The sequence below is a fragment of the Mirounga leonina genome, unplaced genomic scaffold, assembly GCF_011800145.1.
Source record: "Mirounga leonina isolate KUSES-001 unplaced genomic scaffold, KU_Mleo_1.0 Mir_171, whole genome shotgun sequence".
NCBI lineage: Eukaryota > Metazoa > Chordata > Mammalia > Carnivora > Phocidae > Mirounga > Mirounga leonina.
Window position 1 is genome coordinate 5,814,995 of NW_023270436.1, and position 24,438 is coordinate 5,839,432.

The 24,438-nt window shown below is 43.8% G+C and overlaps 1 long non-coding RNA gene across 8 annotated transcripts in view; it reads right to left on the reverse strand.

The window, feature by feature from the left end:
- Positions 1-24,438, reverse strand: part of LOC118018394 — a 48,588-nt gene that overhangs the window by 17,532 nt on the left and 6,618 nt on the right. Inside the window, exons 3-4 of one of the 8 annotated variants that reach the window (XR_004681388.1) lie at positions 1,968-2,124; positions 1,433-1,590 (exon numbers count right to left, since the gene is read on the reverse strand). The exons of 5 other annotated variants lie outside the window; for them this stretch is intronic. This is a non-coding gene — a long non-coding RNA (uncharacterized LOC118018394). Of the gene's footprint in view, positions 1-1,432; positions 1,591-1,967; positions 2,125-6,490; positions 6,641-24,438 lie in introns of all 8 variants that reach the window. 2 more of the 8 variants (XR_004681389.1, XR_004681387.1) reach the window with 2 other exon arrangements.

The window sequence follows — 24,438 nt, forward strand, 5'->3', positions numbered from 1 at the left end:
TTGTGTTTTTAAATAAAAAACTGTAGCTGAAGTAGAGTTAACAGGTGAGTGAAAAGCAGGAGTACCTGGGGGTGAATACGTTAGCGATTACCTTAGTAGTCTAGGACAGGAAGGATAGTAACCTGTACGAAAGCAGCTCTAGAGATAAAAAGAACTGGATGATTTTAAGGCATATTTAGGAGAGAAAAATCAGTCAGATTAGTGGACTGAACACAAGATGAAATGCCAAGGATGACCCTTAGGTTTTCTGTTTGAATAACCGGGTGGAGGTGGGGCCGTTCATTAAGACAGGAAACACTAGGAAAGACCTCAGATTAGAGACTAAGAACATGACTTCAATTTCAGACATCTGTGATATCCAAGAGCAGATGTCAAGGACAGTAGCTGGATGGAAGGAACTGGCACTCAGGTAAGATGTCAGCACTTCATAAGATGCAAATTTGTGAGCCATTAACATGTAGAGGGTTAACTGAAGCAGTGCCAGGTGAGACGTGAAGAGGACACACTCCAGCACTAAGAGGACATCCTGCATGATTCCACTTACAGAGTTCAAAACAGGCGAAGTTAGTCTACGCTCTTAGGAACAGAGAGGGCAGAGGAGCTATGCCTAGAAAGGAGCACAGGGGGCTCGGGGGTCCTGGTCACGTGGCTCCCTAAGCTGGGCGCTGGTTTACACAGAGTGTTTACTTGAGAGCTGTGACCATTCATCATGCTGTACCCTGCAGTTTGTGACTGTAGTTATGCTTCCAGGAAAAGTTCAGGGAAGAAAGAGAAATGGGAAGAATTCCACTGAAAGGGAAAGGCAGAGTAGGGGAGAAAAATTGTGGAAAGGCCCGTGGAGAATCAGAGAGTCCGCCTGAGAGGGGGAAGGCCAGCCCTCCGCTGTGGCAGAGGAGACGGCACATGGTGGGAGAGCACAGGAAGGTGCTCAGTGAGCAGGAAGCAAGGCCACCTGCAGAGGAGAGGGCAAGTGGGTGCTGGGCAGCTTGGGAGCGCAGAGAGGGTCTCGAATGGTTGTGTGCAGGGCAGGAGAGTGGAGTGACCAGAGAAACACCAGAAGTGGTCATGGGCTTATCACTCAGGTGCTGTGTGAGGAACGCAGATGGATGAGTGTCTGCAGGACTGGGTTTTTGCCAAATGGGAATGATCAAAAGACAAAGCGGCTGCCTACCTGGAAGAAATCATTGCCTATTCCAACAGAAATTTCAGCCTTTGCGTGCTGACAGGGAAAATCATAAAACTCCCAAGGTTTTTCGGTCAACAACTTCAACTGAGCCTTGAGGGCTGCTGGAGTGCCTGTAGCCTTTCCTGCTTTCGCCTGTCTCTGATTCCACCTCTCCCCTGACTCCAGGCAGCGGCCCCACCCCCACTCGGATGGCCACTCCTCAGAGCGCTCCCTCCTCTCCCACTGCCAAAGCTCAAACACACGCACACTGTCCAGTTCCAGTTCTTCTATCTCCTTTTCCAGGGGAAGAAGTGCCCGTGATCCTGCTCACGGTGCATCCCTTCACCATTCCTCTCTGGACATCGACTTTTTCTTTTTTCATCTTGAATGTTTTCTCTGAAATTCAGACTGCTGCCTCAGGAAATCTAGTCATTTGAAAATACACAATTACTTTGTCATAAAGTCAAGTGAAAATTACCTCTTTTCTTGTTTCTGAGAAAATACAACTAATCTGACTATAAGAAACTTAAAAGTACTACCAGTCTTTCTAAAATTTTAGGGCTGCCAAGACTTCCTATAAAGCATGAAGTATAAATAATCCCACTCTGTAGTAGCAGACCCTTTAATTTGTGGGTTAAATCTATTTCAGCAGAGATCAAACGAACTTCCCATCCAGAACTAGATCTGTTAGAACATACAGGTTAAAGTTTTTTTCCCTCAAAGGAACAAGGGCACACTTTCTGGGAAGGATAAAAACAAAAGAAGAACAGGAAAGAAGATATGTCTACGCCTCCACACTCACCCAAAAATCACCACCACCAACGGCAATGGGCTGAAGTGGCCACATGATTAATCTTCCTCACACATGTAGAACAGGCAAGTGTGTCAGAGGGTCTGGAGAAGGCTCTCCAACAAAGATGATCAGCATTACCTCAGATGATGATGCACTAGACTAGTAACTGAAATATAAGGAATCCAAATCAACTTCTAGGTCCCTTAATTACTGGGAAGTATTTTAGAAGAAGAACCCTGTGTTCCCAGTTCTAATACATGCTGGCTCTTGCCATGTTTAGTGTTTGATACGTAAGCGATTCTCCACCCAGAAGCAGGCCTACAAGAAAAGTGTCACCATCCTGGATGCTGAACTCTTCTATGTAGGGTCAGAGCACGCATGCATACAGGCATATGTTCTACAAACATTTATTGAGTTCCCAGTATTCGTCAGGCACTGGCCTAAGTTCTAAAGAATCTTATGATGAACAAAACAGCCATGGTTTCTGCATCCATGTGTTTTACAATCTAGGAGGGGAAGGTGACAGGTCCAGTATCGCATGACCCATGCTATCACAGAGGCTCACATCTGTGGACACAGCTGCCCAAACAAGGGGCATCCTAACTAATCTCAGCATGACAAGGAAGACTTCTAGTAGACTCTCCTTCTAAACTGAAATACAAAGGACAAACTGAGTTAGCCACAAAGAGTAGGAGGGCAGAGGATCCCAGCCTAGGGAATGGCAGGTGTCTAGAGACAGTCAGGATGACAAACCCTAGCAAGTGAAAGTTCAGTATGTAAAAGGCAGAAGGTGGGGCAAAAGCAGGAGTCACACATCAACAGAGTCCTACAAGCAACAGGAACACTTTAAATGATAAGAACTTTTTTTTTTTAAGGACTTATTCTTGAGAAAACATAACTGTTACAGTTGCGACACGCCTGTACAGTCAGTAGTGGTCTTCCTATAAAGCTAGAATTCCATCTTAAGAAAAACAGGAAGGCAGGGGCACCTGGGTGGCTCAGTCAGTTAAGTGTCTGCCTTCGGCTCAGGTCATGACCCCAGGGCCCTGGGATCGAGACCCACGTCGAGCTCCCTTTTCAGTGGGGAGCCTGCTTCTCCCTCTCCTCTACTTGCTGCTCCTCCCTGCTTGTGCTCTCTCTGTCAAATAAATAAATAAAATCTGTAAAAAAAAAAAGAAAAGAAAAGAAAAGAAAAAAGAAAAACAGGAAGGCATGAGACTGCCAAGGTTCCTAAGAGGGAAGAAAGGATGGGATTCAGGCACAGACAAGGGGTGAAGCATGGTAAAGGCCCCACTGGGGGTTGGAAAACCAAGTTCCCCAAGGACACTAGCTCCTGAGTGGGCTGGCGTGCAGCTGCTTTTCTCGTAGGAGGTGAATCTGGCCTCACCACTCCTCCTGGAAATGCTAGTTCAGTTTCTGGAACAGGGAACACTCTCTTCCAGTGTGGGTACCAAAAACTGTGTAAAGATTTAACTTGAAGTCCTCATTGCACTCAACACGTCTTTTCCCTCGGAAACCCACACTGTCTCTGAGTCTCCCTTCCACTGTAGCCCAATCAAAAATCAACAGCCAAATCCCCATCTTCTAATTGCAGCACCAACTGCTGACATTCATTCCTGCATGAACTTGTCAATGTCAGGCTGGGTTAACCAGAGCTTTGCAGAAGAAAGTGTACTAGGTTGAATTCAGTCTCTCAAAAATTCATGTCCACCTGGAACCTCAGGGTGTGACCTTATTTGGAAATAGGGTCTTTGCAGATGTAATTACTTAAGATAAAGTCATACTGGATTGGGGTGGGCCCTGAATCCAATGACTGTGCCTTTATAATAGAAAGGAAAAAGAAATTCAGACAGATACATGCACACAGGGGTTAGAAAGCAGTGTGGCAACAGAGGCAGAGATTAGAGAGATGTGTCTACAAGCCAAGCCAAGGATTGTTGGCAACCACCAGAAGCTAGAAGGGGCATAGGATTCTTCCCTAGAGCCTTCAGAGGGAGTACAACCCTGCTGATACCCTGCTCACACCTTGATTTCAGAGTTCTGGCTTCCAGAATAGAATAAATCTCTGCTGTTTTAAGCCACCCAGTTTGTGGCACCCTGTTACAGCCACAGGAAGCTACAGCCTAGGAAACCACCAGCTCTGGAAACTAACACCAGGACACGGAATGCTTTCAGTAACATCTTCCCCTCCACTGATCTCTGTCAGGTCCTATATTCACACAATGGGCCTTTGTTTATTCTTTTGGGATGTTGAATGGGGCAGGCTTATTTCATACTGATCCAAACCCTTTTCACTCCATAAAAACCTGGAGTCATTTCACCTTTGCTCCTTTTAGAAGAATACAAGTTATGTATTTCATTTACATTCTTTTACTAAAGAGATTACATTTCACAGAAAAATCTTAATTTTTTCTTTCCTTCCCAATAGTTTCCTCTTTGCTTCAACTTCAATCCATAAATGGTACATTTGGTCTTCACCTCCCCAAAGTCTCTCATGTACGTGTACACACACACACACACACACACACACTCTCTCTCTCTCTCTCTCTCTCTCTCTCTCCCCGCCGCCCCCCCACCCCTGGTGGGCAGCACGGTAAAGGAGAGTGAGCATAGGTTTCACAGCGGACCAGCCGAGATGAAATGTAGCCTGTATCTACTGTGAGCTCCGTGGCCTCGAGAAGAGCTTTAAGCTGTTCTTAGCTCTACCAAATTACGGTTTTGTGTGTGATGGGAAAGGATACTTTCTTAGAATAAAATTTTAAAGTCCAAAATCAAAGGGAAGTGGGCAGGAATGGAAAAGAATGTTCCATCTGGAAAGAAGATAAAATGTAGTCAGAGAAGACTTTATAGTGGAAGCACAGCTTCTGCTGTGGCCAAGCAGTTGCAGGAGCCTCTCCTCAGTGCCTGGCCAGTGAGGGAACACGGTCCATCCCTGTACAACCAAGACAAAGCCTGCCTGTGTGCCATGGACTGGAATAGTCTGGGGTGCCCCACAGTCTGTGCATGCAAGACTCCCATTCACGTGGCCATGCCACTTCCCTTCCCACAGCAATGATGAGATCTCAGCATCTCCCTAAATCACCATAAACCCTGTCAAATAATCACCCAGCGGAGAAGCCTTAATACCATGTGCTCTCCAGGGGGCCGAGAGATGAATGAGCTCCGGTCTCACACACAAGGCCTGATCACCAGAGAAAAAGATTCCACTCTTCCTCTACATACATCAAACCATGAAAACCTATCATCAACTCAGCAATTTGTTCTTGAGAGCATTCTACCTCCGAGATCTTGAATCCCCAAGCACCTCCGCTCTCTGCATCCACACACGTTCTCCCCAACTTCCCCACTCCTTAAAATGATCAGCTCACTGAAAGCCACCTTTTACCCCAAAAAGCAGAAATTTCTGCCAACTTCTGTTCTATTACAAAATACACACTTTGCAGCTTTTCCACTTACTAACAGTCTGACTTTAAGCAAGTTATCTAAGCCTAAGATTCAATTTCCTCAAATACAAAGAGAAATAATACTTCTACCTCTATCTCTTAGGGTCATTACAAAAATGAAATAGGAATGCACAAGGCAAGGCTCAGTAAATACTATCTCTTTTCTTTCCTCAATCTGCCTGCCTGCTAAACACAGGGAGTTTGCACTGCTAACTGGGGGCGGCTTCAGAAACTCACACTGAACACAGTCACGTAATCACCTCCCAGCTGCCACTCCCTTTCCAAACTGCACTGTCGCTTCCTGCTAGGGTTACCTCTCCCTCCTAAGCAGCACTGATGGGTCAATAAATCCGGGTGCTCCATCCTCCCACTGTGAAAGCCCAGTCCCCAAGATTCCTCATCACTATTCAGCAGTCAAGGTGCAAGGAGCAGACCTAAGCTCGCCCCAGACTTTCTCTCCTAGTGCCCCATGGAGTAAAGAATGGAGCTCTTCCACGTGGCCCAGTGATGGTGCCCAGGACAGATGTTCAAGCAGTTTCTACTACCATGACCCTCTAGGGCTACCGGGCTCTTCTGTCTTGCCTTCAATTCTATAACCCCTTCTTACCTTAAATTAGCCAGAGCCCTTCTCTGCTGCTGATTAACAAGCAACCTTAACTGACAAAGTGTTCTAAACAGCCACCACCAATCTGCACCCACCTCAGTTCTCCCTCTCCAAAGCTTAAAGTGACTGGGATCAACATTTGCATCATGAAGTAACCGAATGTGGAAAAGGAAAATTGGCTCTGGAAACTTGATTTCAAAAAGGGATCCACAGGGACGCCCAGGTGGCTCAGATGGTTAAGCATCTGCCTTCAGCTCAGGTCATGATCCCAGGGTCCTGGGATCGAGCCCCACATCGGGCTCTGTGCTCAGCAGGGAGCCTGCTTCTCCCTCTGCCTGCCTGTCTACCTACTTGTGATCTCTCTCTCTCTAATAAATAAATAAAATCTTTAAAAAAAAAAGGGGGGGGGATCCACAGACCAGCATTATCAGCCTGGGAGCTGGTCAGAAATGCAGAACCTCGGGTCCAATCCAAGACCTACTTACTCAGAAACTGCCTTTTAGCAAGATCCCCAGGGGATTCTGAGACTCTAACACACAGTAGAGCTTGTGAAGCAGTGATGAAGAGGATCAATGTAGTTCTTTGCAAGTGCTTGGTCAATGTCTCATACTTAATGTGAAAACGTTCTTTGTAAACTGTAAGAAAACAAAAACAACTTACTTGACTTCTAACTCTCCCCAACAGAGGACAGGGCTTGGCAGTATTACATGGTGCTTAAACACACAGTGGGCCCACAGATCACTGCTCAAATCCTATTCCTATCACTATCAGTGTGGCCTCAGACCATTTCCTAAACTACCTGAGCACCAGCTTCCTGTCTGTAAAATAGGTCTGTACTACATACCTACTTAGATCACTGGATATGCAAATAGTCCATTGTCATCACAGCCTTCATTATAACAGATATTCTTCATCTCCTTAGTTATGCTCCCAGGTCAAATGGTTCCTAACTACATGAGCTCAGCACCCTCTGACCTAGATCCTTGCTCTCAACATGCTTCTCACAATCTAATAATCATCTCTGTTGATTAACGTCCGTCTAGACATGAGCTCCATGAAGGCAGGAACTGGGTCCATTTTGCTCACCACTGAGTCACAAGCATACAGCATTACGCTCATCTCACAGGACACAGCCAAATGTTGAATAAATAATCCAGGTGGGTGCCCTATTAAATGGCTTCAGGTTTTATTTAGACCCTTCCCTGAGTTGGCAAAAATGCAAAGAATAAATATTGGCTACAGAATGACAAATTATTTTCCTTAAAGATTCCTCTTTTACCCAATTTCCTAGCTCAGAATAAGCTGGGTGTGCTGTGGTATCCATCCACCTCTTTCCTTCTTCCTTTTTCTCTATCCCTGCCCTCTCATTCCTCCCATCCACAGAAATTTTTAAAGTATGCTCTAAATTATGTTTACCCACACACATCCTTCACATTGTTTCCTTACTCACACACCAGGTCTGAGGCTCTTCATACAACATGCTAAGAGCCTAACACCTGGCCTGGTTCATCTTAAACAAAACTGTACCCCACCCAGCAAGGGCATGACGTCAAACACCTTCAGGGATCAGGCAGGTAATATAAATGTGGGCAGTTGTCTGTTTGAGACATCAGGGCCTAGTGGGCCCTTCCTGGCTACTCTCCCTTAAATTTAGGCATTCAAATTCCTACAAATAAGATATCAACAGGTGGATATCAAGCCAATAGCCACAAGTTGAGTCCCTTGCAAAAAAAAAAAAGGAAAAAAAACTAACTTGTGAGCATGGGATACTAAACAATTTGCCCAACCTCTTAGAAAAAATAATCTCAGTTCTTTCCAGTTATCATCCTAGACCAACAGTTCTTAAAATATTGTCTGAAGACTCTTTCAGGGTGCTCGCTTCGGCAGCACATATACTGAAGACTCTTTCAGGATTCCAAAACCCTTACAAAACAAGATCAAAATGATTTTCAGAATAATACTAAGACACTGTTTGCTTTTTTCACTGGGTTGAGATTTGCGCTAAGGATATAAAAGTATTTGTTGGTGAAACTACAGACTTCTTGGCTCCTCACATGAAAACCTAAGAGAGACCAAAGAGTGGTAGCAGTCAGTTGTATTCCTCACCTCTATGGACTCAGAGTTTAAAAAAAAAAAAAAAGCTTCACTTAGGAATACCCTTAAAAAAGCAATAAAAATCATTAATTTTACTAAACCTAGACCCATTTATTATACTGACATTAAATATGTTTATATTTGTATTAAATACATGCAAGCATATTTTCTAAACTTCTATTTATCATATCATGTTGGGCGTCTGCCTTCAGCTCAGGTCAAGATCCCAGAGTCCTGGGATCGAGCCCCACATCGGGCTCCCTGCTCTGCGGGCAGCCTGCTTCTCCCTCTCCCACTCCCCCTGCTTGTGTTCTCTCTCGCGCTGTGTATCTCTCTCAAATAAATTAAAAAAAAAAAATCTTAAAAAAAATAAAATAAAATAAAATAAAATGGGAAATACACCAGGCTGCACAGCAAAGTACAACGGCTGCCTAAGGAAAAGCACTTGCATAACTGAGGTGTAACCTCAACTAGCCTTTTTTCTTGACAAAACATCATTTTTTACTCGAAAGAATGATTGACAAACTGGTTACGCAGACTCAGATACTGGGCGGACATTTGAGGTAACAGTAAACCACTGATGGTATATTGCCAATGGTCAAACCCAAACCTTCAAGGGAAAACTGGGATTTTGGGAAACTTGTGTATGCCACCATGAGCTCTATAGCTTTCCAATATTTGAAGACTTTTCCATTGAGACTGACAGTGATCCTAAAAAATGTGATTTTTTTATATTACATATAATGAAATGTATGAACATTTGCAAGATCTGTGTAACTCAGCGAATCAATGTTTTCCAAATGACCAATGTGTGAGTTAATAAAATCATCACAGGTAAAAGATCTGTTCAAAGTACAAGAGAGGGGCGCCTGGGTGGCTCAGATGGTTAAGGGTCTGCCTTTGGCTCAGGTCATGATCTCAGGGTCCTGGGATCGAGTCCCGCATCGGGTTCCCTGCTCAGTGCAGAGCCTGCTTCTCCCTCTCCCTCTGCCACTCCCTCTGCTTGTGCTCTTCTGTCTATCTCTCTGTCAAATAAATAAATAAAATCTTTAAAAAAAAAAAAAAAAGTACAAGAGAGACCCATGGATTTTACTCTACTTAGAGTAAAAAAGTTCACTGGTGTGGTTTCAGAATGATGTTGCGACTTTTACAAACCTACCACTTGTCAAGTTTTAGTGCTGTACACAATTGAACTCACAATTACCTGAAAAGGCTACAAAAACAATCCCTTTTCCAACTATGTCATCTCTGTGAGGCCAGATGTCTTCAGCTACTTCAACCAAAACCACAAACTCAAAAAGTCTGAATACAGAAGGAGATGCCTTCAATTTAAGCCTCATTATTAAGAAAATTTATGAAAATGTAAACATTGCCACTCCTCCCACTACATGTTTTTGGTTTTTTTTTTTAGACAATAGCTATTTTTCATAAAAATGTCATCTGTGTTAACACAAAATGTATTTATTTTTAAATAAATTATTTTTGAAAAATTTTAGTTTTCATTTCAATTTATGGTAAATATCAATGCCTGTAACCCACATCAACAGAAAGCTCTTTGGGGTCCTTAGTAACACTTTTTGAAGCGTAAAAGGATCCAGAGATCAAAAGGGAGTTGAGATTCCACATTAAACATTTTTATTTTAAAGCCTAAAAGTACATGAACAAATGGTAAGATGAACACTTACTCGTGTTAGTAATTTATTACCGAAGTAAGAAAAATGTCCCCCACGTTCCTCCACAATAATCCCAAAGTCAAGTTTTATACAAGAGAACTTAAAGATGAACACCACAGGAAATAACTCTCTACCCAGACAGGCGTTTTATAGAGGATTCAGAAATTATCCCATTAGGCAGCAAAACACTAATGTGTTCTTGTAAGACCTTGATTTCCAGGTCCAAGGCCGTGCAATTCTATCATCTTGTTCCCCCTGGACATAATAGATGCCCCTGTTCATGGAGAGAGAACATGGGACATGTTCCCAGCTTGGTTAGCAACTCCTCCTCCTCACAAATTATCAGGAAGTGCCAGAAATCAACTCAATCAGATATCTGGCAGTGGTACAACTCCAAGGGAAGGGATAGCTCTGCTTAACCTTCTCCTACAGGCTTTGGCACACAAAACAGAAGTGGAAAGGCCATTTAGGTCCCTGGTGCCTGCATGCTGCCAAGTAACAGGACTAATAGATTATTTGTTCTGTTCCAGGCCAGAGATCTGGGCACACGACAGAAGCAATATCTACCTCCTCACTAATCTCTACTATACCTTCTGGAAATTCCAGTCTAAAGTACACATTAACAGGCCATAGGAAGACTTAGATACTCAAGCCACACATGGACCCAGCCCACTTCCTTTCCCTAGCTATCTTAGTATAACTTAGTCCCATCAATCACTTAGAACTCATTGATCAAGTCTGTGGAATGCCAAACCCATTCTATTTAGCTTTACCATCACCATCAGTCCTGGAATAGAAGATACCAGCAGCCTGGAAGACACCCATTCTGGCTGCCCAGGGCAGGCTCATGGCCCCAAATGGGTCCTTCCTATTTCCCACACTTTTTCTAGTACCCCACTGTTCCAGATACTAGAGTTATTTTTCCTCATTACAGCCCCTCTGCTTGGGCCCTGGGCCACCTCAATGGTAACAGGTCACAGTGAAGCCCCACTTTGTAAGGTGCTAGCCATCACACCTGGGAGGCTTCGGAAAGCCTCTGAAGAACGATCCACCTGGTTTCCCCGGGCACTCTAAAGCACTCAGGCCTCTGGCTGGTCTACTCCTCGAACGTCTTCATCTGCCCTAGCTGACAACACCCCAGAAGGCCCAACTGCCAGGCCACTTTTCTGAGATGTGCTTCTCACTCCGAGAAGTGAACACAGGCTTCCTCGACTTCCTGGGCCAACTTCAGTAACCAGAAGTTGTAGGGGTCAAAGCTGACAGGGGAATTTCACTTATAGCGGTCTAAGCAGTCACCTAAAACTCCTGGGTCTAAGTCTCTTGTGGCCAAACCCTTCCACATCAGAAAGCCCAGCCTCAGAACATATTCCAGGTTTCTGTTCACCCAAAGGCCTGTTCAGATACTTATGTATGGCATCTAGTCACTGGAGTACCATGCACTTCTGAAAACTGGAATGACCTCAAAGCAGGATCCTCAAATTGTCCATCAGTCTTTGGCCATTGGCTGCCATCCATGTAACATCTTAGTAACATGCCTGACTAGTATTCAAATGCCCCTCTACCTGGTGCTCAAGTACCAGGTAGCATCTCCTGAATGCATTACCGATAATCACTGACCTCAATAATTTATGCGATAATTTCCCCCAAAGACACTGAGGTCAACTTTTTAAGTTGGTCAAAGGCAGTTCCGCTTCTGGGCAGGATTTGCCAACTAAACTTATGTCAGCCTGGGTCTATGCTTTTCTTTTCTGGAATGACATCAAACTTTGTTATAGAAAGCGTTACTGACAGTGGTAGAATTTATGTCACTTTTGATGCCTTCTCTGCATTTCCCTGCCACCAGATGGCTAGAAAAGACTCCAATCCAGTGTGACTCCTGAGCACTAAGAGAACCCCGGACAACGGCCCCTTCAGCCACTCACCCGGTATCTCCTGGGGAGGCCACCTTTTCCCTACCCTTGGCCACTTTCCCTACTTGGGGCCCCAAGTACGTCAGCTCCTCACTTCCTTTTTCCCCCTTCTCTCCTCACCCCTTATTTCTGCCCACATTTGACAAGCCCCACATGTCTAAAATCCGAGGTTCCCTGACCTCTCCCTCACAAAGCTCAATGGCTAATGTGGGCTCTCTGTTTTAATGAGATACGGGGAAGAGAGCTGTTTTCACTTTGTCCCCCAGACAACTGCTTTTCTTATGTCTTGACCTGATGACTCCTAATGCAGAAAAGATAAAAGACAAAAGAAGCCACGTGAATTTTCTTTAACTGGAAAGTACCACAAAGACTATAAATTTAGGTCCACAGAATGGCAACAGAGAGTGTGGAGGGAATGATGCCAGGTTTTCTTCTGAGAAGGGTAACTACATGTGTCATTAAGGCGATAAAGGAAGACACAGGTATGCATTCCCAGCTTTCTCTCAGCCAAGTCCTCCCACAAAAATGGCCTACGGAATGACACAGCTGGGTGGAGGCCCTGGCTCTAGCCCTTGCTAGGGGATCATGTCTGATCTCAGGCTGATCTGTAAAAATATGGATAATAACATCTACAATGCTTTGCTGTGGTAATTAAAGGTGATAAATGTGAAAGTACCTATCCGAGTGCCCAGAGCACAGCTGAGGCTAAGTATGAGTTTCCTTATCTCCCTTATTTCCATTAGCACATGACACAACCATCCCTGCCAAGAGCACCACCTCACAGGCAGGGGCTTCCTGAGGCTAGTGGGCCGCCTCCCTGTAATTAGGGTTCCTCCTCTGTTCACAGTGGAGCGCTGCTTTCTTACCTCCGTGTCTGTCTCCTGTACCTCCCGGTTTCTGCCCCACTTTCAGCTTTTCTCTCTTGACCCTCGATTCACAGGACTGTTTTAAAATGCATCTTACTTCGGTGGCATTTTCTCACAGTGTGGACGTACTACTTTATTCCTGCTCTTCAACTCTGCACACAGAAACCCTGCACACACAAATGCTGGAGCAATGGGACAGAATGTGACCCACTCCAGTGATGGCCCCTATGAGAATACCACATAGAAGGCACATGTTTATCTTATCCATCCAGTCAGTGTGTAACACATACATGCATTAGGAATCATAATGGTTTGGTGGGTAGAACACTGGACTTGCAGACAAGTCCGAAGTTCAAATTCTTGATGTGACACTAAATGGCAGTGTGACCATCGGTCATTTGGCCTCATCGGCCTCAGTTTACTCATCGGTGAAGTGTTAAGCCATGCAGATGCTCCCTCTCACTGTTAAATTGCGGGGGTTACATGCCATCCTCAGGAAGGAGGAGCACCAATCGGGGCACTGAAAGAAAGTGCTATCTTTCCAGGACACAAGGACGACACCTACAGAGAGTCAAAGCACTCTAAGTCCCAATCTTTCACAGCTGGGCCAAGGGACAGCTCCGGCCCTGAGGGCAAGCAAGAGCTGCACAGGGGCAGGAAAGTGAGCACAGAAGGCTCAGGTCAGATGAGCCCAAATGCTTGGTGAGAATGACTCTCTTTATGAAATGTGCTTCCTCCCTGTACTGTTGGAGTAGTAAGACCCAAAGGGGCAAATCCATGTCCAGGCCCTGGAGAGAAAGAGAGACTGCAAAGCTCAAGCCACCCTCTCAGGTAAAGGCAAGGGAATGCCTGAAGGCTACACAGGGCTCAGACTGGGTAACTAAAGGAAGGACAAAGACACACTGGACCCAGGAGGCCGCAACTGAAATAAAACGTGGGTTTCGCAGGACTATACCCAGTGACACCTGGACTGGAAGTGTCACTATAGTTTGGCAATCAAAAAGTTTAGGGATTTGGAATTCTGGCTATTTTCTTAAACATATATATATATATTTTGTGTGTGTGGTAAAAGATGCTTAACAAAATGTACCACCTTAACCGTTTTCAAGTGAACAACTCAGTGGTGTTAAGGATATTCACATTATTGTAAAACAGGTCTCAGGAACTTCATCTTACAAACTGGAACTCTGTCCCCCCAAACAACAATCCTTCCTCCTCCCCACAGCCCTAGTAACCACGAGTCTACTGTCTCTATGAACTGGACTGCTTTAGAAATGTCAGATTCTGGCTATTTTCATACCTGACTCGTAACTCATAACTTGTATTATTTGGCAAGCCAAAGTAACCATGTTCTCTCTTGACCCTCGATTCACAGGACTGTTTTAAAATGCATCTTACTTCGGTGACATTTTCTCACAGTGTGGACGTACTACTTTCTTCCTGCTCTTCAACTCTGCACACAGCCAAGTGTGCCCCTCTACCTGGTGCTCAAGTACCAGGTAGCATCTCCTGAATGACAGATTTATAAAGCAGGCTGAGATTTATAAAGACAGATTTATAAAGCAGGCTCACTGAGGAAGCATAAAGTCAAGAGCAGCTGACTTCTTATAATGAAAGAATCATACAAAGATAACAATAATCCTAAAATGGGATAGGACCTGGCAATCAGAATTCAGGATTAGCATGTACTGAAATTTCTCAATGCCCCAAGCTCAAACAGGGACAGCGAATGGTTACAACAAACAATGCAGAACGTCATGGTGTTCAGGCTTTTATTTGGTAGGACTGGCACTGATGGGTGATCAGTGTTATTTCTGGAATTAAAGACTATTAAAATTAAAATTAAAGACTATTGAAGACTAATACCAAATTTAGCCAGTGGTCTCAGCAAACGCACTTCTAGGCTCTCCAGATAGAAATATCCACAGGACTGAACTAGAAACGCAAAACACGTGAACGCCTCACTATCAGCTAGGCCTGTGGCTCCAGTCCCTGATGCAGCATTTCATAGGCCAGGCTGGATCCCATGGAGGACTCCTTTCCCCCTTATTAGTGGCAGTCCTGAGCTTCAGGCCAAAGTAAGTATTGGCATGAACAGGAGAAACTAAGATACTAAACCTTAAGTCTTACCACCCATAATAAAGAAGGCTGGTAGAGGGTACCCCAGTCAGGACAGGAGAGAACTAAGCCAGAAAGAGATAGAAAGAACATCTGTCACTCTATTAGGCTTCCACTTAGGACAGTGACTTGCAAGACCATCAAACACAGGGGGGAAAGAGAGAAGGCGGGGGGGCTATGGGCTCTTCCATGTAGGAGTTGCCACAGTCTTACCACTCTGGCCATGTACAGTCAGGAAGGAGAAAAATACCACCCATCCTGTGGGCTTAACGTTTTAACCAGGCACAGTGACTAGGCCCACTGGAATAGAGGCCACTGAAGTGCCCTTACCTGACCAAGTCAATTCTCCTTATATGGTAGGGAAGTTAAGGTCAGGGTTGGGAGAAGCCCAGAAGCTGAGAAGTCAGCCTTTGGCAGTGGGGAGGAGGGGGGCGAATAAAAGAATCCACACCGTCCTGCCCCCATCAGTGCCCCAGGGCCAACAGTTATCAATAAGGGCTCTCCTTTCTCTTGCTTCCCAGCTGTGCATGGAAGTAATGGAAAAGCTTATCATGTGTATGAACCACAGAGACCCAGACTGCATGTTCCACTGGAGTATTTTGGATTTCAGCAATAAATGTCATTGCACATACTTCCTTTCATAAAGATGAACAAATACCTATCCTTGTCTTCTCGAGTTGAAGAGGAAGAAAAAAAACTATCAAAATATTATCACAAATCTAAAGGCTCAAAAGGAAACAAAGGGAAAAAAATGCTTGGCTGGAAACAGCGGCATTCAGAATCAAATGTGCACAATGATGTAAAACCATAAATCCAGGGTGAGATTTTCAGAAAATCCTATTTAAGGAGAAAGCTATTGCTGTTCAGGCTTTGGGAAGAACACCAGAAACTTACAGAGCAAATCCCACTGAAAAACAAGTGGTGCTATCTCAATGAAGGCAGGAACAGTGGGAGCTTCAGGTTTCTGGCCCAGAGGCCTCCAAGAAAGCAGAGGAAAACAGCATGGCAGAGAGAAAACTCTACTAACCATGGTTTACGTGAAAAGAAGCGAGACCTCAGAGGAACGAAGAAGAACTCGAATGAGACAAAGGTGTTTCTGCTGTGTTTAGAGCTGAGGAAGGTGTCCAAGGTCTAGGGGACTCAAAGCCAGATAGAGGCAAGAGTTTAGGGAAAACTAGGAGGCTGGAGGATCTTCCTCCTTGTTGAGCCCAAATGCTTAGAAAAAACTCCAGAGACAGCTTTGGTTTAGAAAAACTTGAGGGGGATTTTCCATCTAGGAAAAAACAGTGAAACAATGAGAAAACTTACCACAGTGACAGGAGTCAAAACCCCCAAGACATTCCAGAAAAAGAGACAGAGGAGGGGCCACAGTGGGTGCCTGAAGGGCCACCAAAGCCTTAGGATCCTGCTGGGTAGGGAAAATGCGAGAAAAAAGTAGAAGGTCTATATTATGAAAAATTTAGGATCACAAAATTTTTTTGAAGAACTGGCTCAGAATACAGGTATCCCCATTTATATATGGGATTCATATAAATATACGGGATTCGAGGTATATATGGTCAAAGAGAAAATGGGAAAACCTGAAAAACCCTTGAAAGGAAAATTCAGACAGTCTATATAAGTTCACTCCACGATATCACAGTTAGGCTATGACAGGAATTTATTCAAACTGAATTTTAGGTTCATAGATATTGGATACTGGATGTAAGTGACTTGGATAGGCTGGAACCCGAGTGGGTCTAAGATCAGTAACTGGTTTTTCACCACTTTTCAGTGAGATGAGCACTGGAGGAGCACAAACTGGAGCCAGGCTGAGCAGGTTGGCACCCTGGCTTTACCACACACTAGCTCTGTGACCTTCACCTAAGAGGTTAAGAATGTAATTAGTAGAGATAATAAAGGCAGCTGACCTTGTAAGGTAATCTTCTGAGGTACTTTAAGAATTAAATAAGTTAATGCATGACAAGTACAGAAAAGAGTGCCTGGAAATTTGTAAGGGCCCAACAAAGATTAGCTATCATTACCTCCCCTCTCTGCTATACTCCCCGGCTGCTATGAGTAGTTCGGCTATAGATTTCAACACCTATTTTTTTTTTAAAGATTTTATTTATTTATTTGAGAGACAGACACACAGTGAGAGAGGGAACACAAGAAGGAGGAGTGGGAGAGGGAGAAGCAGGCTTCCCGCTGAGCAGGGAGCCTGATGCGGGGCTCGATCCCAGGACCCTGGGATCATGACCTGAGCTGAAGGCAGACGCTTAACGACTGAGCCACCCAGGCACCCCTCAACACCTATTTTTAAGTTTGGGGAACATCACTTTTCCTTGGGAAGTCAGATGACATATTAAAGGCACTTAGGTATCAAACTGCTGCCATGTTGACGTTCAGACCTAACATTTAGTTGTTCTAAATTTCATGCATCTGGGGATGGTGCTAAATTATTTTATGTCTATAGAGCTTCCCAGGTCCTTGGGGGAAAGGAAGTATGTGCATGACATGAGGTTAGAATTACCCAACTTTTCTAACAGCTATCTGAAGTAGCTGTATCATTTTCAGCGGAAATCACTAACATGAGAAATAGAATCCTGCAGATCACCCTGAGTGACCCTGCAATGTCAGCGTCTGAATAAAATATGAAGAAAATGGAAAAGTGAAAATGCTTTCAATATATTTAGGGATTGTAGTTTTTCTATGGGAACAAAGGGCTGACTTAGAATGAAGGCTGTTAACAGGCCTTTGAAGGGCAGGAATACATTTGGAAAAATCTCAAATGGTTTTGATATTGGGCCAAGTTTTTTCTTCCTTACTGAACTGCACATGCCAATTGTGGTACCTATGAGCCTACAAATCCTACCAACAGGGATGGTCTCAGCCTTCAGGGAAGGCCCAGGCTGCCGTGGACCCCACCGCCACTCCTCTTCACTCACCACGGCCTCTGAGACCGAGTGCAGACACCTGACCCAAGAGCTTAACAGTGACCTCTGATGCGGCTTGTAAAAATAAAAGCAGCAACCAAGTCAGATCCCCAACCTCTTTCTCAGGCAGCTAAATACTGAGAACGAGGTGATCTGCCGTGAGAGGTATAGCTGCAAGGTTATGATGTACACAGGAACCAGAGATGTCAGGAGCAAACGGAATCTAAGTCGGAGAACAGACAGACGGAGAAGGGAAAAAGAATAAGCCAGATGCAGCAAGAGGGAAAAGACAAAGAAAAGAGAGGCCCCACCATCCACGGGAAAGACTGCGGCTTGTCTCCAGGCTGCCGGAGTTCCTGAGGTTCTCTGGTCCAGGTGCATCCTTGCACCATGTTTTACAAAATAGTCTGAATGGATCTCTGCTCCTTGCAACCAAAACCAGCTAACTTGAAACAGTTACTTCAGCTCCCCTGAGGATGGAGTTTTCCCAGGCGGCAGTTTGGTGCCTCCAACAAACAGATAGTCCACTCTGCCGGACGTGCCTAGACATCCCAGCAGAACAGGGGTGTCTCATCCAGGCACCTCAGCAGAGTCCCTAGGGCTTATGAGCATCTCAAGGGCCTATGGAAATGCTGAGACCTGAAAAAAATATTTATTGGATCCAAAATACGAAAAGAAAATTATAACATCAAAGTTAATAAATGTTTAAAGTCCCCTACTAGTCAAATGAAGCTTAACTCACAGTTCTATGAAAGCCGATTTTGTGAGGGACGTGGGTGCATTTTTAATGTCTGCTATACAACATGGTACAGGAGAAAGGAAGAGTGTGGAGGCTTTCCATGGCCTACAAACCACAGCAGCAGACATGTCTGGCTGAAGCTGGGACCTGCCTATCCTACCCCTTGTATATGCGTACACTAAATATTATGCCTTACCACTCAAAACTGAGTACTATGAGGTTAGAAATCACCCTCCCCTCCCAAATTTAAACATACTCTTACTTTAATACTTCTGATATTAGGAATCTATTATCCTTTCTTAATATTTTACAAAACTGAAGACAAGCCTCTCTTAGCCATCTTACTAGTTTTTCCAAAAAGGGAAAAAATGTTATTCATGATTACAAATGGTCCTGCACATTTAAAGGACTGGACTTTTGACATCTTTCAGAATAATAAATCAAAAGTTGGTCACATTTATTCTTTCCTTATGCAAGAGCCCCCTTGAATGTCATGAATAGACCTAAACATTCTCTCCCACTTAGTCAGATTCTCAATCTATTCTCAAATCTATTTTCTAATAGGAGGTGGCAGAGAAGTTACACAAAATTTAAATCTTACACCTGTAAAAGCGAAAAGCAAGTATGATTCTTCTTCTACAGTCACTGTGGCATGGCTGTAACTGGCTCCGCACAGACAGGTCCCCATCTGCTCTTTGGAGTGCCTCCGGCCCACCTAGCTAGGCCCAGTCTGCTCTCCTCACTTTCACTGCTCAGCCTCCCCACAAACATCCATACCTTCTGTTTCCACTCCTGCGCACCCTCCTCTCCCTTTCCGCCCCCCTCTCCCACCCCCAGCTGCACTACTTCTACAAAACTGCTCTCAAAGTGGTGATCTCCTCGTCAGACCACTGGGCCACTCCTCACAATTCACAGACTCCTGGTTCATACAAGTCTCCTTGGTCCCCGATCCCAACACTTGTTCACCTCCCCTCAGGCCTTGCTGAGGGCACGGACCGTTTCTTTCAGTCCTATGGGCTAAACACAAGTATCCTCGAAAGGTTATGTCCTGACTCAACCAGCTGCTTGGTTTCAATGAGACCATTTCCATTATAATTCCAAATTCTCTCATAACCAGTTCTGTCTTCTTACCTGTATTTCCCACTGCCTAAGGAATATTTCCCTATCATCCCACAACAAACTAAAAATCATTTGCCATCTTCCAAATCCCTATAAAAGGCAACATCCTCCCTCAACAACTATCCCAGGCCAATAACTTTAAAGCCAGCTCTCTCCTCCTAATCCCTACACATCTTTTAACTTTGTCTTCCCTCTGCTTGTTTTTCCTCCAGCACTTAAATGCAATGCAAAGTCTCTTCTATCTTAAGGAAAACCAATATTTAATCCTATCCCTCCGTTAGCTGTCATACACTCTTTCTCCCCCATTTCCCTGTGGAAGCATCTTAAAACTTTATTTTCCTGATTTCTACAGCTTCACTTCCCATTCATTCCTCAACCCACCACCACACCATTCAAGTTCCTCTTGGCCACTGACCACCACCAACCACACTCCTCTGGCTCCCTTCTGCCTCTGTGTTCTACTCTCGCCACATAACCCTTACACTCAGTCGGCCTGGAGAGCTCCTGTTCCTCCATAAATACTAGTATTCTCATGGGCTCCATCTCAGCTCTCCTCTGCTCCCAATTTACATCCACCCCAGTTCAACATCTAGACCACTGGCTCTCCTGGGGCTATTCAAGAATACCTTGAGGAGTGTAGGTTTTAACTGTTCATAATGCCTCCAGAGGGCACTCAAACATTTGCTCAGAAACCTTCATGGATATTTACACAAAGATATTAGAACCTGAAGTGAATCTCACAGTGGATAATGACTACCTCTAATGAGATGCCAAGCATCATAAGGACTTGTACAACCTGCAGGTTCCCTGATTCTGTGAGGTGGGGGCTTATCACAAGGGTCTAATCCTATCATAACATAGAGATGCCATAATACTGAATATTGGTTAACTGGGAAACCTGACATGTTTGCTAGCTGATGCCCAAGTACTAGGAATTAGTGAAATATTCTTCAATCCTATCAACCTTAATCCTAACATGTTTGAAATGGACATCTAAAAATAATTTGAAAGCCAGAGGGACATAATGGAGTTTACTCACAGAAAAAAAGGGGTTCAGATTTTTTTTATGAATTGTTTTATCATTTACCTAACAGGCAGAATTTATAACCTTTGGGACAGAGGTTTGCTCTGGCCATAACAAGGGCCAAAAGCTCTGTCACAATATCATGGAAGGCACTGCAAAATAAGATGTGGAAATAAGCTATGATTATTTTATGAACTTATGGGATATGAAAAATAAATGAGCTCTAGAATAGCTTTACTGAATTTCTTATAACATATCAGGTGACATAAGAGACATTGCAAATTCCAGAGTTAAAGGCATAGAAATGCTTCAGTGCAATTGTAGTGCAAAACAATACAAAATTACTGCTTTTTAAAATTAAACTTTAAGTGCTTCTGACACAACTCCAAAATTAAATTTCATTTTTTAAAAATCTCTTTTCCTCCAATTTCTGTACAAATGATCACTGAACACAGCCATTGGTTATCCATCTCGTGAGTCTTCTTCTAGGATTCGTTGCGGTAATTCTTTAAACCTAGGTTAATGACTTCAAGTTGCCAAACCTAGTTTCACTCCTTATCCCTTTATTGTATCTCTGAGCCATTTAAAATGACTGCTCTCGCCCAATTCTTGGAACTTCCTCCTCAGCTGCCAGGATTCTGCACTCTCACGAGTACCCTCTGTACGCACCGCCCGGCCAGCCCACCAGGCTCAGGTACACAGCTAGGCAAATCTGCTCTGCTGGCCCTGCAACCGTGAACAGTGAATTCTCAGATTCGCTCTCCTGAGAATCTAGAATTGGGAAGTGGAAAGGCTGGGTCTGTGAACTGGCAGGGGTCACAGACTCAGGATAGCCAAGGCAGAGAGAGCAGCTGCACTGACTCCCGTCAACTCTCCAGACACTAGTGGGCTCCAGCCAAGAAACCACCTTGAATGCCATGGAGACCTCCTCAGAAATCCCCCTTCACTTAAGCCATTTCAAATGGGGTTATTTCTTTCAACCACCAAATGGTCTCTGATTAAGACATCCTCTTTCCTAATTATTTCGTAGGCACATTCTCCCCTACTTTTTCCTTTAACGTACACATGCTGCAGCTCTGCTTTGAGCTTCTTCTCATTCTGCCCTACATGTTCTCACCCTCTCCCATCATGTGGCAAGTGAATGATTCTACACTTCTGCTGTAGATTAAATGCTTGCACTGCCCGCCCCCATTCATATATTGAAACCCAATACCCAACGTGATGGTATTAGAAGAGGGGCCTTTGGAAGGTGATTGGCTCATGAGGGTGGAGCCCTCACAATGAGATTAGTGCCCTTTTATAAGAGGCCCCAGAGAGCTCCCTCACTCCTTCTGCCATGCAAGGACATAGGAAGATGGTCACCTATTAATGAGAAGGTGGGCGCTCAACCAGACCCTGAACCTGCCAGACCTTGATCTTGGACCTCCAACCTCCAGAACTGTGAGAAATAAAGGTTTGCTGTTTTATCTACCCAACCTGTGGTAGTCTGTTTTAGCAGCCTGAATGGACTAGACAACTTCTCATGGTGAGGTGAGCACTTCCAGGTGAGTGCAGACACAGGCCACCACCCTATGTCCTGGCCTGTCTCTATGGGGAAGGGACCAGTTTGTCAACATCAACAGAAATCACTCCAGTCAGTCAGTGGTACTGACAACAGAAGCACTAACTCTTCAGAGAAACCACCACCTGCTGAGAGTGGCAGAGTCTAGTTCAAAAGACAATTACATTACCCAAAGTTAGGGTCGTGGAATCTTAAATAACTCCATATAAAAGGCATCAACAGTCCAGTCTAAACTAGACAGATTTTTCCTAATCTTAATCAACTTATAACTGTATAATTATACTCCAAAAAACTTTACCACATAGAAACACTAATTTTAATAATGGACTTGTGCACAGTGCTCAGTCATTCATATAACAAAGCATGTCTTTGCAGCATAAAAGCCTCTTCAAGAAGAACTACACATCTGTCCTATAAGCCTTTTACACTCAACATGTCCAAAACCCAATCTGTCATCTCCTCACCAAAGCCAACTACATTCCCAACTACAGGAAATGGGTCCACCAGCCCCTCAGCTGCCTGAGCCAGAAACCTAGTGGTCAGCCACCCTCCTCCCTCTCATGAAGTCCTGTCTACTTTATCTCCTCAATACCTCCTGAATTTAGCCCCCTACCTACCCTGTCTCAGCTCTAAATCGGGCCACTGTCATCTTCCCCCACAAAAGCCTCCAGTCTTGCCTCCCTCTAATCCACTATCCACTACAACGTAATCTTTCTAAAATGTAAGATGGGTTGCTATTATCCAGCTTAAAGTTCTTCAAAGGGTCCCATTAACTTTCAGTGTAATTTCCAAATTTATTCATGTGGTTTTTAAACTTTGAACAATGTTAGCTCCTACTTACCTCTCTTGGTTCGTCTCTCACCGCTGCCCATTTCAATTCTAGTTCCAGCCAAACCAAACATCTTCAAACTCCCCAGGTCTTGTTTGCTACTATGCCTTGACTACCACCCTCTCCTCCCCACACTCCTTTTACCTCCAGGCCTTTACACTAATCGTTCCCTTTGTTTACCATCAGGGCTCACCTCAAACATCATTTTCTGTAGGAAGCATTCCTTGACTTCCACCCCTATACTCAAATTTGGATTATGTGTGATGTCTTTCCATGTGCTCCCAGAGCCCTTACATGTCCTGTAATGTAGCTCTTCTATCACATTTACTTGGATTTGTCCACCAAAGCATATGTTACTCCACGTTCACACCACCTACTGCAGGTCCACAATAACACTTGGTAAGGAAATGAATCCATTTGCCTTGATGATAACCTCACCTACACTGCATGCTCCCAGGTACCCTGAGCTCCACTCAGCTGACCCACAGGCAGGCTCTGCACGATAACCATATTCTTGATGCTCCTGCCTGTGGTCCAGTGGGCTAAGCCCTCCTCATCCTGAAAGACTCTGTAAAATGCAACTTGTTCCATGACCAAATCTGTGTGTTCGAAACACAGCGAGTTAGTAAGAAAAGAAATCCCATGGCCCATGTTTAAGTTTCTGCATTTATTCTACAGATAGAAAATTAGAAATGAGAACTATTTTTATTGTGCATATTGCTAGAAGCAATTTTCCTCCAAATACTGAAAGCAAAAATCATCCCAATTTATTCCAAATGCATCACTCAAAAATGTTTAGATATTAGTTTTTAGAGTACATTTTAGAGTATGCTTTAACATATGATAGGGCTTACCTATTTCTAAAAGTGCACATCCCTATTAACCATACAGCTAACATATTTGTCCGTATATATATTTTTAAAAGTAAATATTCCATTAGACGTGTAATACATATAATTTTAGAAAATATAAAAAAGTAAAAAAATTTAAATCACCACGCCCTATCACCCAAAGTCCATAATTTTTAAGATTTTCATCTAATTTCTTCTAGACACTTTTCCATCATAGGTTTTTGTGGAGCGTTACTGGGATTTCTGATTAAGAGTTTGAATCATGTCACATATGCAATTTTGTATTCTGATTTTCTCCCACTCAACACTGTCATAAGCATTTTAATACATTTTCTCCATAAACATTTTAATGGCTATATATTGTCCAGTGGACATACCATAATTTAATCATTCTGCAAATACACCCTAAAAAATAATTCTAGGATATACATCTTTTGTTCTCTATTTAAAAATATGCTTTTGATCAGTTCCTAGATAGTTGCTACACGAAGGAATATGAATACTTTTCAAGGCTCTTGATACATATGGCCAATGTAACATAATAGTGTGACATTTTCCCCACATCCTCCTAAGTATTAGGTATTGTAACTTTTTAGTCTAAATGTAGGCCTTTATTAAATTGATAACTGAGAAATTGTAACATTTTAATTACAAAAGTAAATACTCATTGTAAAAAAAACTGAAACCAAAGCAAAAACACGTGATATAAAAAAATCAGTCTCTCCTGTTTTTCC